This window comes from Procambarus clarkii, chromosome 42, assembly GCF_040958095.1.
Source record: "Procambarus clarkii isolate CNS0578487 chromosome 42, FALCON_Pclarkii_2.0, whole genome shotgun sequence".
Classification (NCBI taxonomy): domain Eukaryota; kingdom Metazoa; phylum Arthropoda; class Malacostraca; order Decapoda; family Cambaridae; genus Procambarus; species Procambarus clarkii.
In genome coordinates, this window is record NC_091191.1 from 32,502,924 (window position 1) to 32,516,475 (window position 13,552).

Here is a 13,552-nt window from a genome sequence, read left to right on the forward strand (position 1 = left end):
GTTGCTGCGTTTTTGTTTTATTTTGTGTTTATTTTTCTCAGGTTTTTACTGGTGTCCCTCTCTGTCATTGTCCTTCCTCCCACACCATCCAGGAAAAAAACATATATCCATCTGTTTCTTTGGCCGCACCTTCCCTTCACACACACACACACACACACACACACACACACACACACACACACACACACACACACACACACACACACACACACACACACACACACACAATCACACACACACACACACACACACACACACACACACACACACACACACACACACACACACACACAATCACACACACACACACACACACACACACACACACACACACACACACACACACACACACACACACACACACACACACACACACACACACACACACACACATATATATAATCAACAGTCGCAAAGCCTAAGTTGCACATACACAAGAACTGCCTTTAGAAATCTGAATAAATAAATAATTCAGGAAATTGCTTACTACATATGTTAGACCAATTCAGGAATATGGGGCGCCAACGCGGAGTCTCTATGACTTTAATCACAGAAATTTAAGTGGATAATGTCAAATTTTATATCACATAACCAAAACTGTTTCAGAAAACTGAGCAGTAAGAGACAGAGGAATTCTTGCGGAAAACGACACTGAAGTGTGCAAGGAACTCAAGATATCTCCGGAGAGGTTTACAAAGATATCTCTGGAGAGCTTTACAAAGATATCTCTGGAGAGCTTTACAAAGATATCTCCGGGGAGCTTTACAAAAAAAGAAAGATAGTTTACAAAACAAACATAATGGGAACATGAGTTAAGAGATAAGAGGTAACCAAAAACTATTGATAACATACTAGTTATTGTGGAAGAAAACACCTGAAGGAACTAGATGCGACAGACTCAATAAGAACAGACTTAATGTAAACATGGCTGCTCAATTATGCTACAAGCAGGTCGGCGTTCAATCCCCGACCGTCCGAGTGGTTGGGCACTATTCCTTCTCCCCTTCCCATCCAAAATCCTTATCCTGATCCTTTCCCAGTGTTATATAGTTATAATAACTTGGTGTTTTTGCCTTCACAATTCTACTCTTGTCACCCAGTAACTAAAAATTCAAATAAAACACTCGAAACAGGAAACATCAGAGATGACTGGAAAAATGCAACTTTAGTCCAATATTTAAAACAGAGAAGACATGAACACAACATACAAGATATTAAGGAACACAGACATGATCTACGTTGATGGCTTCTTTATGAAATTAAATGAAAACTTGAAATACAAATGAGTCGATGAAATATGAGGACATACCCGTACCCTGTACGGCTGGTCAACAAGAGGAACGCACTGAACACGAAGCTGTAGAAGCTTACTACTTCAAAACTTTATGTCCAGATTGGCCGAAGAATCAGGACATCAAGAAAGTTAATCAAGACAGAGGACGGGGGATGAAGAGCTAGACCCCACTTTCCCATAGACACTATTAGGCAAGTACTGTGTGGTAAACATCTCCCTTCCCCCCCCCCCACTCACACACACACACAAGCATAAATAACAAAGAAACAACGGGAAAACGTTAAACATTTCAGACGTGCTTTGGAAAATTATTCATTATGGTGATTTTCTCTCGTGTAATGACTCCTTGACATGGAGGGATCACACGCTGTTAAGGTCACTGTTTAGTCTCGGCCGTGTGTGTGTGTGTGTGTGTACTAACCTAGTTGTGTCTGCAGGATTGAGCATTGACTCTTGGATCCCACCTTTCGAGCATCGGTTGTTTACAGCAATGACTCCTGTCCCATTTCCCTATCATACCTGGTTTTAAAATTATGAATAGTATTTGCTTCCACAACCTGTTCCTGAAGTGCATTCCATTTTCCCACTACTCTCCGGCTAAAAGAAAACTTCCTAATATCTCTGTGACTCATCTGAGTTTCAAGCTTCCATCCATGTTCCCTCGTTCTGTTACTATTCCGTGTGAACATTTCGTCTATGTCCACTCTGTCAATCCCTCTGAGTATCTTATACGTTCCAATCATGTCCCCCCTCTCCCTTCTTCTTTCTAGTGTCGTAAGGCATAGTTCCCTCAGGCGCTCCTCATACCCCATCCCTCGTAGCTCTGGAACGAGTCTCGTTGCAAACCTCTGAACCTTTTCCAGTTTCATTATATGCTTCTTCAGATGGGGACTCCATGATGAGGCGGCATACTCTAAGACTGGCCTCACGTAGGCAGTGTAAAGCACCCTAAATGCCTCCTTACTTAGGTTTCTGAATGATGTTCTAACTTTTGCCAGTGTAGAGTACGCTGCTGTCGTTATCCTATTTATATGTGCCTCAGGAGATAGATTAGGTGTTACGTCCACACCCAGGTCTCTTTCGCGCGTCGTCAGAGGTAGGCTGTTCCCCTTCATTGTGTACTGTTCCTTTGGTCTCCTATCTCCTAGTCCCATTTCCATAACTTTACATTTGCTCGTGTTGAATTCCAGCAGCCATTTCTCTGACCATCTCTGCAACCTGTTCAGGTCCTCTTGGAGGATCCTGCAATCCTCATCTGTCACAACTCTTGTCATCAACTTTGCGTCATCCGCAAACATCGACATGTAGGACTCTACGCCTGTAAACATGTCGTTAACATATACAAGAAATAGAATTGGTCCCAGCACCGATCCTTGTGGTACTCCACTTGTTACTGTTCGCCAGTCCGACTTCTCGCCCCTTACCGTAACTCTTTGGCTCCTTCCTGTTAGGTAGTTCCATATCCATGCTAGGACCTTTCCCCCCACCCCCGCCTGCCTCTCGAGCTTGAACAGCAGACTCATGTGCGGTACTGTATCAAAGGCTTTTTGGCAGTCCAGAAATATGCAGTCTGCCCAACCATCTCTGTCCTGTCTTATCCTCGTTATTTTATCATAGAACTCCAGAAGGTTTGTTAGGCACGATTTCCCTGTCCAGAACCCATGTTGATGTTTGTTCATAAACCTAATGTTCTCCAGGTGTGCAACCAGTCGTAGCCTAATTATTCTTTCCAGTATTTTACAGGGGATGCTTGTCAATGATACAGGTCTATAGTTAAGTGCCTCCTCCCTATCACCTTTCTTGAAGATCGGCACGACATTTGCCTTCTTCCAGCAACTGGGCAATTCTCCCGACATAAGTGACTCATTAAAGATCATTGCCAGAGGCACGCTGAGGGCCTGCACTGCTTCTTTTGGTATCCACGGTGATACTTTGTCTGGTCCAACTGCTTTAGTTGCATCTAGAGTTGTCAACTGTTTCATTACCTCCTCTGCTGTCACCTCCATATCTGATAGTCTTTCATCTAGGGTAACCCCTTCCAACAATGGGAGCTGCTCAGGCTCGGTAGTGAACACTCCATGGAAACTGGCATTCAGTGCCTCGCAGACTTCCCTGTCACTTTCAGTATATGCCCACTCTGTCTTCCTTAGTCATGTCACTTGGTCGTTCACCAACATTTTTCTTCTTATATGACTGTGTAGTAACTTAGGTGGTTTTTTCGCTTTGATTGCAATATCGTTCTCATAGTCCCTTTCCGATGTTCGTCTTATGTTAATGTAATCGTTCCTAGCTCTGTTGTATCTGATCCTGTTGTCCTCTGTCCTTTGTCTTCTCTTAGTTTAAACATATTTTTTTCTTGCCCTTTGTTTCATGATTTTGTCGTGAATATGATTGTTTTTGTATTTGTCTGTATTCAGTTTACAGTATCCCATCTTTTATTTTGTTCAAGTTTATTAAATTCTGTCAATTTTGTTGTTGAATTTTTCTTTATCTTTTCGCCACCTCTTCACCCATTTAGAATGTTTAATTAAGCAAAATTTTCATAATTGGGGAACAGTGAGGTAAGCAATGACTGGAATTTATGTATTCAGTTTTTATTTCATTTAATTGACATTGAATATGAATGCAATCCTTGTGGGATATCTGGGGCTTGACTCAATTATTTAATAATTTAATTTAATAACGAAGGACCACCCACTTTTGAGAAAAGAGGGAAACTAATAAAAAGTGATCATTAGAAACACAAGGAAGAACCAGTGTCTATGGATAAATATTAGAAAGAATAATCACTTAAATAAATAATGGACTGTATGATTAATTAACTAAAGTCAGAGCCTCAAACACCTACATTGGGGGTGTATTGCTAGAACTTCATATACGTCTAGGAACTAGTGTGGTTCGTCACCAGTTCATTGTTGAGTAAAGAATATTATGACCAAAATATTATAGAATCAATAGGTAAATCCAAATAGAGAATATTAATGATTGTTAGAATTAGAGAGCAATCATCTAAGTAAACACACCAATCTACAAATTCATATAGTAAGTACTCGATATGATAATATTATGGATATATATAATAAATTGGAATAATTAAATGTGTACAAGAAGTCTTAGCTTTAAGACGATTTCTGTGACATCGTTCGTGCTTCGTCCTCGTGATCTCAGGATCTCCACACGGAAGCCATTAGAGGTGAATAACACGAATGTAGTTAACGACTCGTTGACTCCTCACATATGAGCTGTAATTTAAAGGATATTACGTAGCATTGAACTAGGCTACTTAAATCTCAAAATTTATGAAATTAGAAAATGAATATTCATGCGGTACTAACATTGGATTTATTGTCGTCCCACTATGTAACGACAGACTACCCAAGAAATATACAATCTCTAATCATGCATCAAGAAAGAAAATATACTTAGCATGAGTGCAGTATATGCTGAAGTCTGCCGATATCGCGTCTCAGTCTGAAACCTCCACGATGTTGTACACGTGATTGAGAGTTTGGCTTGATTCTCGACGCGTTATTGTTTGACCGAGCACTATGGAGTACGTGGAAGAATAATTATTCGTTATATGTTGAGTATCAGTGTAATTCTTGCTGATAATCCCAACGCCACGTGTCTCAGACTCTGACACCACGACTTTCTTCTGTCCAAGTACGCACGCTGGCTGCTCACTCCGCAACACCAGCCTCAACAATGGCGTCTCCTTCCTCTCCAACCCGCGTCCCGCATTCACCACAGAAATTATTTATCACGAATAATACTATTTCGCGCAATTGTGGTTGAAATACTTTAATAAGGACTGGGTTGTGATTCTAGAGATTTAAATATTATTGCTTTCTTGTCTTATGGTGGTAAACGAGAAATGGACAAGATTATAGTTTTCTCCATGGCATTCACGCGTGACAGAAAAACTATTACTTGATAACAATTGTAACTAAAAACTCTCGATTTAGATTTTTTTGGGAGTTATGTTATCCGTAAATAATTATCACACGGAATACTGATGATTTTAGAGTACCACATTCAATTCTCTAACACACTGGCAATAAATGTGTTTAACTAGATATAATCTGACGCAATATTGGTGCTTGATTTCGTAAGAATTCTAGCATTAATACGCAGATATAATGGTTAGTTTATGTTAACATTACTGTTAGTAAATTTAGTGACTACTGTAGTTAGTATATAATAATAATGATTTATTATAATACAATAGTATTATATTAGTGTTGGAAATTTCCAACATAACTCCGGGGGGAGATTTCTCGGGTTGCAGTGCAACGTTGAGTACTGACATACCTATCCCGAAGTTAGTATTAATGTTAGTATGTTAGTATGTTAGTACACACATAACGGATGTCCCGTAATTGTCAAGGACATACAAGAAATTTGAGTCTTGTAAAGAAATTCACGTTGAATGGAACATGTTATTGGGAATCATCTAAAGTTAATGACTAATAAAGGCTACAATAAACTCTGTGACAGGTGTCACTATGACATGTAATGTTTATGTTACTAAGTCTTAAAGTCTTGCAAACTCTCAGATACTCTAGACGAAATGGTGTTATTATTTATAGCCTATACAACAAATTAAGAATTAAATCATACAATTTAAAGTAACTGAGAATCCACTGTGATGAGAATGTTCTGGGTCATTGTGACTTGTAACGATTTGTTACTTGACATCACAACACAGTATCATCATGATTACTTAAATTGGATGGGAAATTATTTGCTCTTGGTCAGAGCTATAATAGGCTTGTAGTTTCCGTTTGCATTGTTGAGCAGCAGCTCTAGTGGGGCGGTTGCTCGTTGGATCAGAATTGTTGTCCTCGGAAACTGTTGGTGAAGCTGGTTCTGATAAACACTCTCGTTCTGCTAATTCGAGAGGTACCAACTTCTCTAAGGTTTTTAGGGTAGTGTTGCCTCGGCACAAAACCTTTACTACTCTCAGGATGCCTTGGTGATCTGGGTGGATAGCAACAATTTTGCCTATGGGCCACTCTGACTTTGGTCCATCACTGTCAACCAATACTAGGTCTCTTGGTTTAAGTTGAACTTTATTATAGGGGCTCGAAGCTCCGTAGTGGTACTCTCGTAGAGCTGTGAGGTACTCTCGAGTCCATACCTCATTCCACCTTTCAATTACTCTTGAGAGATGTTGGTAACTTTCTACTAAGTCACTCTTGGTTACATGTGATGGGTCGATGGGGTCCTCTTCTGCCAAAGGTATTAGAGGGCTCAGCAGGCCTCCATGTATTAAGTGCGAGGGACTCAGAGGTTCTCTCTGTGAGAAATCATCTGATAGGTATGTTAATGGGCGATTGTTGACTCGCGCCTCAATTTCCACGACGAGTGTTTGGAGTTCAGAGTAACTAATTTTCTGTCGATGTAAGGTCTTCCTTAAACACTTCTTGACAGTTCCTATCATACGTTCGTAGAACCCACCTTGCCAGGGGGCTCTGGGAGCAATAAATTTCCAGTGGCATTGTCGTCTCTGCAGGACTGACTGCACTTCTGGATGATTCCATACCTCTCGTAGACAGGCTTCTGCTACAAAATTTGAACCATTGTCCGATATCATTAGTTTGGGACAGGATCTGCGAGCTGCAAATCTACGAAAAGCTTGGATGAAGGCTTCAGCACTCATGTCCGAAGTCACTTCTAGATGTACGCCTCGTGTAGTAGCACACGTGAAGAGGCAAATATAAGCTTTCACTGGTATCTTATCTGGATTGCCAGTGAGAAGCAAGGCTCCTGTGTAATCGACACCAGTGGTCTCAAAGGGACGAAGATGAACTACTCTTTCTTCAGGGAGTGGTGGAGGTCCTGAGTAATGACACACTCGAGCGTCGTATCTTTTGCAGATTACACAGAACTTAATAATTGATTTGACTGTTTGACGACCTTGAGGAAGCCAATATTTCTGTCTAAGGTCGGTGAGAGTGTCTAACACTCCACCATGCAAAGTACCATATTGATGGTGATGTAAAACTAGAAGTTTTGTAATAATGTGGTGACGTGGTAGAAGGATCGGATTCTTTGTATCCAAATCAATTTTTGCATGAAGCAAACGTCCTCCACACCTTAATATATTATGAGTGTTGGCATCATACCACATACCTAGAGACTTGGTTAATTTATCTGGAAGGTTTTCATATTCACCTCCATATGTCTCTTGTTGTGCACGTTTGATCGAGTAGAGGATAGGATTGGGAAACTTATGTCTGATTCCTATCTTAGCAAGAAAGTCAAACACATGTGCTGTCACTCTTAATAACTTACTCAAGTTAGAATAATTGTGAGGATTAATAGCTAAGATTCGATGAGGTTCTGGTTCTTTCATGGGAGTAGTCATATTGGTCACTATGACTTGTGGCTTTTGTTTGGGCCACTGACCACTAACAAGCCATGAAGGTCCATTAAACCACATCGAAGACCTGATAAGTTGTTTTAATGTTAACCCTCGAGATAAGTAATCTGCAGGATTGTCCTTAGTGGGAACATGTCTGAATTTATATCCAGCAGATAATTCATGAATTTCCCTAAAACGATTACTAAGGTAGGGAGTTTTATTGTTGTTGTTTCTTACCCATTGTAAGACTGCCTCATTGTCTGTCCACACGACGATTTCACCAAAGTGGATATTATTGAGTGTCTTGGTCAGGCAATGAGCTAATCTGACTCCCACCAGCAATGCAGTTAACTCCATTTGAGGTAAAGATCTCTGCTTAATGGGAGCAACTCTTGCTTTAAATATGAGCAAAATTGATTGTGCACTATTGACTAAGTAGGCTACAGCGCCATACGCTTTGCCAGAGGCATCGCAAAAAACGTGCAAATTTGTGGGCAAGTTTTGTCCTGAAGCATTACGAGAAAATTTCAAAACACCTAACTGATTGAAATCCGTCGTGAGTATCTGCCATTTATCTTGCAACTCAATTGGCAACGGATCATCCCATCCCATATGTTTCTGCCAGCATTCTTGCATTAGGAGTTTGCCCCTTATTAATATAGGACTAAGTAAGCCTAAAAGGTCAAATGGTTGACTGACATACGAGAGTAATTTTCTCATGGTAAGGGATGAATTATCGGTTTGTACTGACTTGACATTCATCTCGTCAGTACTTGTGTTCCATTCCACACCCAGAACTTTTAATTGATTAGGCACCTGATAATCTGGAAACTCTTTCTCGATTATCTGGTTTAATGATTTATTATTTGAGGCCCATGATTGTAGTGGCATATTGGCTCCTAATAACTCACGGTTAGCCTCATGGTAGATTTCTACCAAATTGGATTGATCATTTGTAGTTCCCTGGAAATTATCGACATACAAGTTGTCACTGATTTCTGCCTTATAAGAGCTATTTGACTTCCTCAAATGTGTATCTAATGTTGCTTGAAGAAGAAACGGGAAGGAAGTCGCTCCCAATAGCACTGAGGCAAAACGATAAGTTATGATATCACTGTTAGGATCCAGTGGGTCCTTAATCCAGAGAAACTTGGTGTAATTACGATCCTCTTCTTGTAAGCCTACTCTAAGGAAAGCTTTGCTGATATCAGCAGTATAAGCAAAAATACCAGTACGGAATCGTAATAGCACATCATGTAGCCTTTGTGTTAGGCTAGGTCCCGTTTGGAGACATTCATTCAAGGACACGCTGTTTGGCTTCACTTTAGCACTACAGTTGAAGACAATACGTATTGGTGTTGTCAATGAATCTTTCACCACAGCGTGATGGGGTAAATAGTGACCTATTTTTCGGTCATCATTATCAACAACTTCGATAAATTTACTGTTGAGTTGTTGTTGGATTAGTTGATGATACATGTTCAGTTTGTCTGGCTGCTTCTTCAGCCGTATTAATTGAGACTAATTGTGAGGCTGCCATGAAATAATTAACTGGAAGTTGTGGATGATTCAACTTCCATGGTAGTCTCACCCAGTATTGTTTATCTTTATATACAACTTTATCCAGATATTGCTGGTAAGTCCACATATCATCAGGGCTTGGTTGTTCAGGGACAATACCTAAAGTGTCTAAATCCCACAGACGATGTACAGGTGGATCAGACTCATTATCTTCAGATATTTTTTCTGAAATGTAGGGGGTGACTGTTCCAAGCCTAGTCACGCCACTATTGTACTGTTAGATTGTTGGTTGGTTGACGCTGGAATTTGTTGGAAAAGCACTGGTCCAGTAAGCAACTTGCCTCCAGCAGATGACAACAAATTCATTCCATGTTGTCTGGTGCATCCCGTTATAAATTTATAATAATGGTCAGCGCCAATAAGTATTCCAACATCAGTGAGGCAGCCAAAATTTATTTTGTAATCTGCTAGCCTCATGTGGTTTCGTTTAAGATATTTCGCAGTGCGAGCTAATCCTGTGACCTGCAGGTCAGTAGGAAGTTTGTCTACTACTACCGCTTGTATTAGACTAGTGGAAGATCCAAGTCTCACTAATACCTTAACTACTTGGTATTCACGAGGTCCACTATTAGTCAAGAAACCAGAAATATACAATCTCACACTTTTGGCAGGTTTTAAATTTAACTGCTCGACTAATTGTTGTGTGATAAAGGTTTTCTGTGATCCTTGATCAAAAAGACCTCTAGTGTTAACTCTAGATTTCCTGTTAATTAATTTGAGTTGAATTGTAGGCAGAGTGGTATTATTGCCTGACTCAGTAGCAAGTACATTTATTTCTTGATGTACCTTGCAATATTGTACTGTGGTAGAATTCGTGGAATTCTCCCCAGTTGTCATGGATTGGGTAGAAGTTTTTCTACATAAGGCATAATGATGTATACCTTTGTTGCATCTACTGCATGAACGTAGTTGCACTACACATTTACTGGGATCATGAGAGCCCATGCACTTGGTGCACCTGTGTATTTCTTGTAACCGTTTAATCCTGGTATTAAAGTTAGGATAAACAGTGCATTGGTAGGTGGCATGTTCTTGACTACAGAACAGACACCTTCTCTCTCTGGTTGACTTTGTCCCTTTAGTAGACAAATCATTTGTTACATCAGAGGGAGATACTGAATAAGTACCTACATTACCACTCCCCTTTCCAGTGGATGGAGCAGTCCTAAATTTAAATTTATTAGACTTATTTAAAGTCGATTTGGGTTTGACTGTGGTGTCAATATTAGGGGAATTACGATGGGAGTTAGTAGAGAAGTTTGAAACACTTTTCCCATCTTGGTTGGCTCTTTGTCTTTCGACTAAGGTATGTAGACCTTCTGTAATTTCTTTCAAGGTCAGAAAGGTTTTATTGTACATAGTACACAATTTATCTAAAGTTTGTCTTGGTAATTTTCGCCTTACAACTACTTTGGTCATCCATTCAGCTGTCTGAATTTGGACTTTAAGGCTTAAGGCCTTGAGTAAAGATTCTAACTCTAGCCTGAAAGTTTGGAGAGAATCGGTAGAATTATTAGCAGATGGTAAATCTAGCAATTTTTGAACTAAGACAGTAATAGTTCTCTCCTTGTTATCGTAGTTGGTTTTGAGCAATTGAACAGCTAGGGTGTAACCATCACTGGTCAGTGTTATGTTAGAGATTACTTTCAAGGCTTCATTTTGTAACAAGCCTTGTAAATAAGTGAATTTGGTTGTTTGAGGAATGTTGACTTTAGAGTCTACTGCATCCACGAATTTACTCCAGAAATCATCCCAACTTTCAATCTCGTTACCAGAGAATGTGGGTATGCTGATTTGAGGTAATTTGACATCAGGATCTGGATGTGCAGTAGAAGATATTGTTAATTTGTTTTTAGCAATTTGCCTTTTAAAGGGTTGAAGCTAAACCTGTATATCATCTTCATACTATGCTAAGTCATTTACAATATCCTCAAGTTCACTATCACCTATAGAAGTTGAGTAAAGTTCTGTTAAATACAGATTCATATGTTGCTTAATATGGGCGAATTTGCCTTCAGCAACTTGAAGTAAATCTTCTAATTCAAGGTAGTCAACAGGTGACTGTTGTGACAGATTTTGACATTTGGTAATCTGTCGGGTCAAATGACCTTTCAGACCGATAAGAGTCCTTTTCATTTTGTCAGCCGTTTCCATCTTGGTGGGTAAAGGCTGGTTTGACAGTAAATAGTTGTTACTGAGGTAACTGGGATATTGACTCATTCAATAGAGTTCAATATGAATATAATAGCCTAATATATTTGAATAGAATACACTACCTCGTTAAGAGGTTAATTTACCTACTCAACAAGAAGTAACTAATTATTTTGAGCAGTGCTCGAACTTCAACATTAACTATCGTCCGGCTAGCTCATCTTTATCACCATTAGATGTAATGGTGATCATTCAGCAGCACTCAAAATGTATACACACAAATAATGAGTACAAGAATAAGTAATATGGATATACTCTAATCAGAGTTATCCTAAGGTTTAATCCCACCCTTGATAGGGTCAGCACAAGAATGAATAATATATGTACTACTAACTAGCTAGCTCAAGCCTAGTTGTGAGAATTTCTACCTTAGAAACTACAAATTTATTTAGTCTGCATTTGTGCCAAATTCAGCACAATCACAGTCTAAATTCCTACCTAATAAAGGTTGGCAAAGATTATATTGTGGTGCAGTAATGTGAATATATAGTTGTGCTGTATTTTTTTTTTTTTTGGATTTTATAGTTTATATAAATGTGCGCTTGCACACACAGGTGAAAAACAATTATGTACAGTTAATTTTGGCTTGCTAGCCACAGCCGTTTGTGGTAATTGATTGTGTTGATCAATTTGTCAACTACATGTGACCTAGACTCACCTGACAGGTGTACACCATCTCTTGTCAGGTTTTGCCTGTATGGTTTGGCTGTAAATTGTATGTAAGTGGCATCCAATCGTACTCGTTTCTTCAGCCTAAAGTTTATATATTTGGCAGCTCTTTGGTAATATTTTTGGGTTACTCCCCAACGATTATTATTACTCAGTTGGCGAGGTTCCACCAATGTGAATACTACCGAATTGCTGATGAGTTTAAATGAGGAAATTATGGTTTTAAGGTGAATAATTACCTCAGCTGGATGTCGAGTAGGATGGATGTCATTACCACCTAAATAAATAATGGTTAGATGGTGAGGCCACTCTAATGCAGGTGTTAGTGTGGAATTGTTATAGAAGTTATGAACTGTTGCTCCTGGTGACCTAAAGATTCTTACTTCAGTATGAGGTATAGGTCTAAGTGTTGTGGGTAATTAACTGTGTCCCACGAGTGCTACCTTATACATGAGGTATAAGTAGCAATGAATTGGTGTGAATTAGGCTAACCTATGTGTTACGCTGCCGGTAGACACAATTAATTAATGTGGTTAGTCTAGACTACTTCACACAGTGATTAGTTATTACTAATTAGTATATTTATATTTATCCGGTTCGAAGGACCATAATGTGGGATATCTGGGGCTTGACTCAATTATTAAATTATTTAATTTAATAACGAAGGACCACCCACTTTTGAGAAAAGAGGGAAACTAATAAAAAGTGATCATTAGAAACACAAGGAAGAACCAGTGTCTATGGATAAATATTAGAAAGAATAATCACTTAAATAAATAATGGACTGTATGGTTAATTAACTAAAGTCAAAGCCTCAAACACTTACATTGGGGGGGTATTGCTAGAACTTCATATACGTCTAGGAACTAGTGTGGTTCGTCACCAGTTCATTGTTGAGTAAAGAATATTATGACCAAAATATTATAGAATCAATAGGTAAATCCAAATAGAGAATATTAATGATTTTTAGAATTAGAGAGCAATCATCTAAGTAAACACACCAATCTACAAATTCATATAGTAAGTACTCGATATGATAATATTATGGATATATATAATAAATTGGAATAAATAAATGTGTACAAAAAGTCTTAGCTTTAAGACGATTTCTATGACATCGTTCGTGCTTCGTCCTCGTGATCTCAGGATCTCCACACGGAAGCCATTAGAGGTGAATAACACGAATGTAGTTAACGACTCGTTGACTCCTCACATACAAGCTGTAATTTAAAGGATATTACGTAGCATTGAACTAGGCTACTTAAATCTCAAAATTTATGAAATTAGAAAATGAATATTAATGCGGTACTAACATTGGATTTATTGTCGTCCCGCTATGTAACGACAGACTACCCACGAAATATACAATCTCTAATGATGCATCAAAAAAGAAAATATACTTAGCATGAGTGCAGTATATGCTGAAGTCT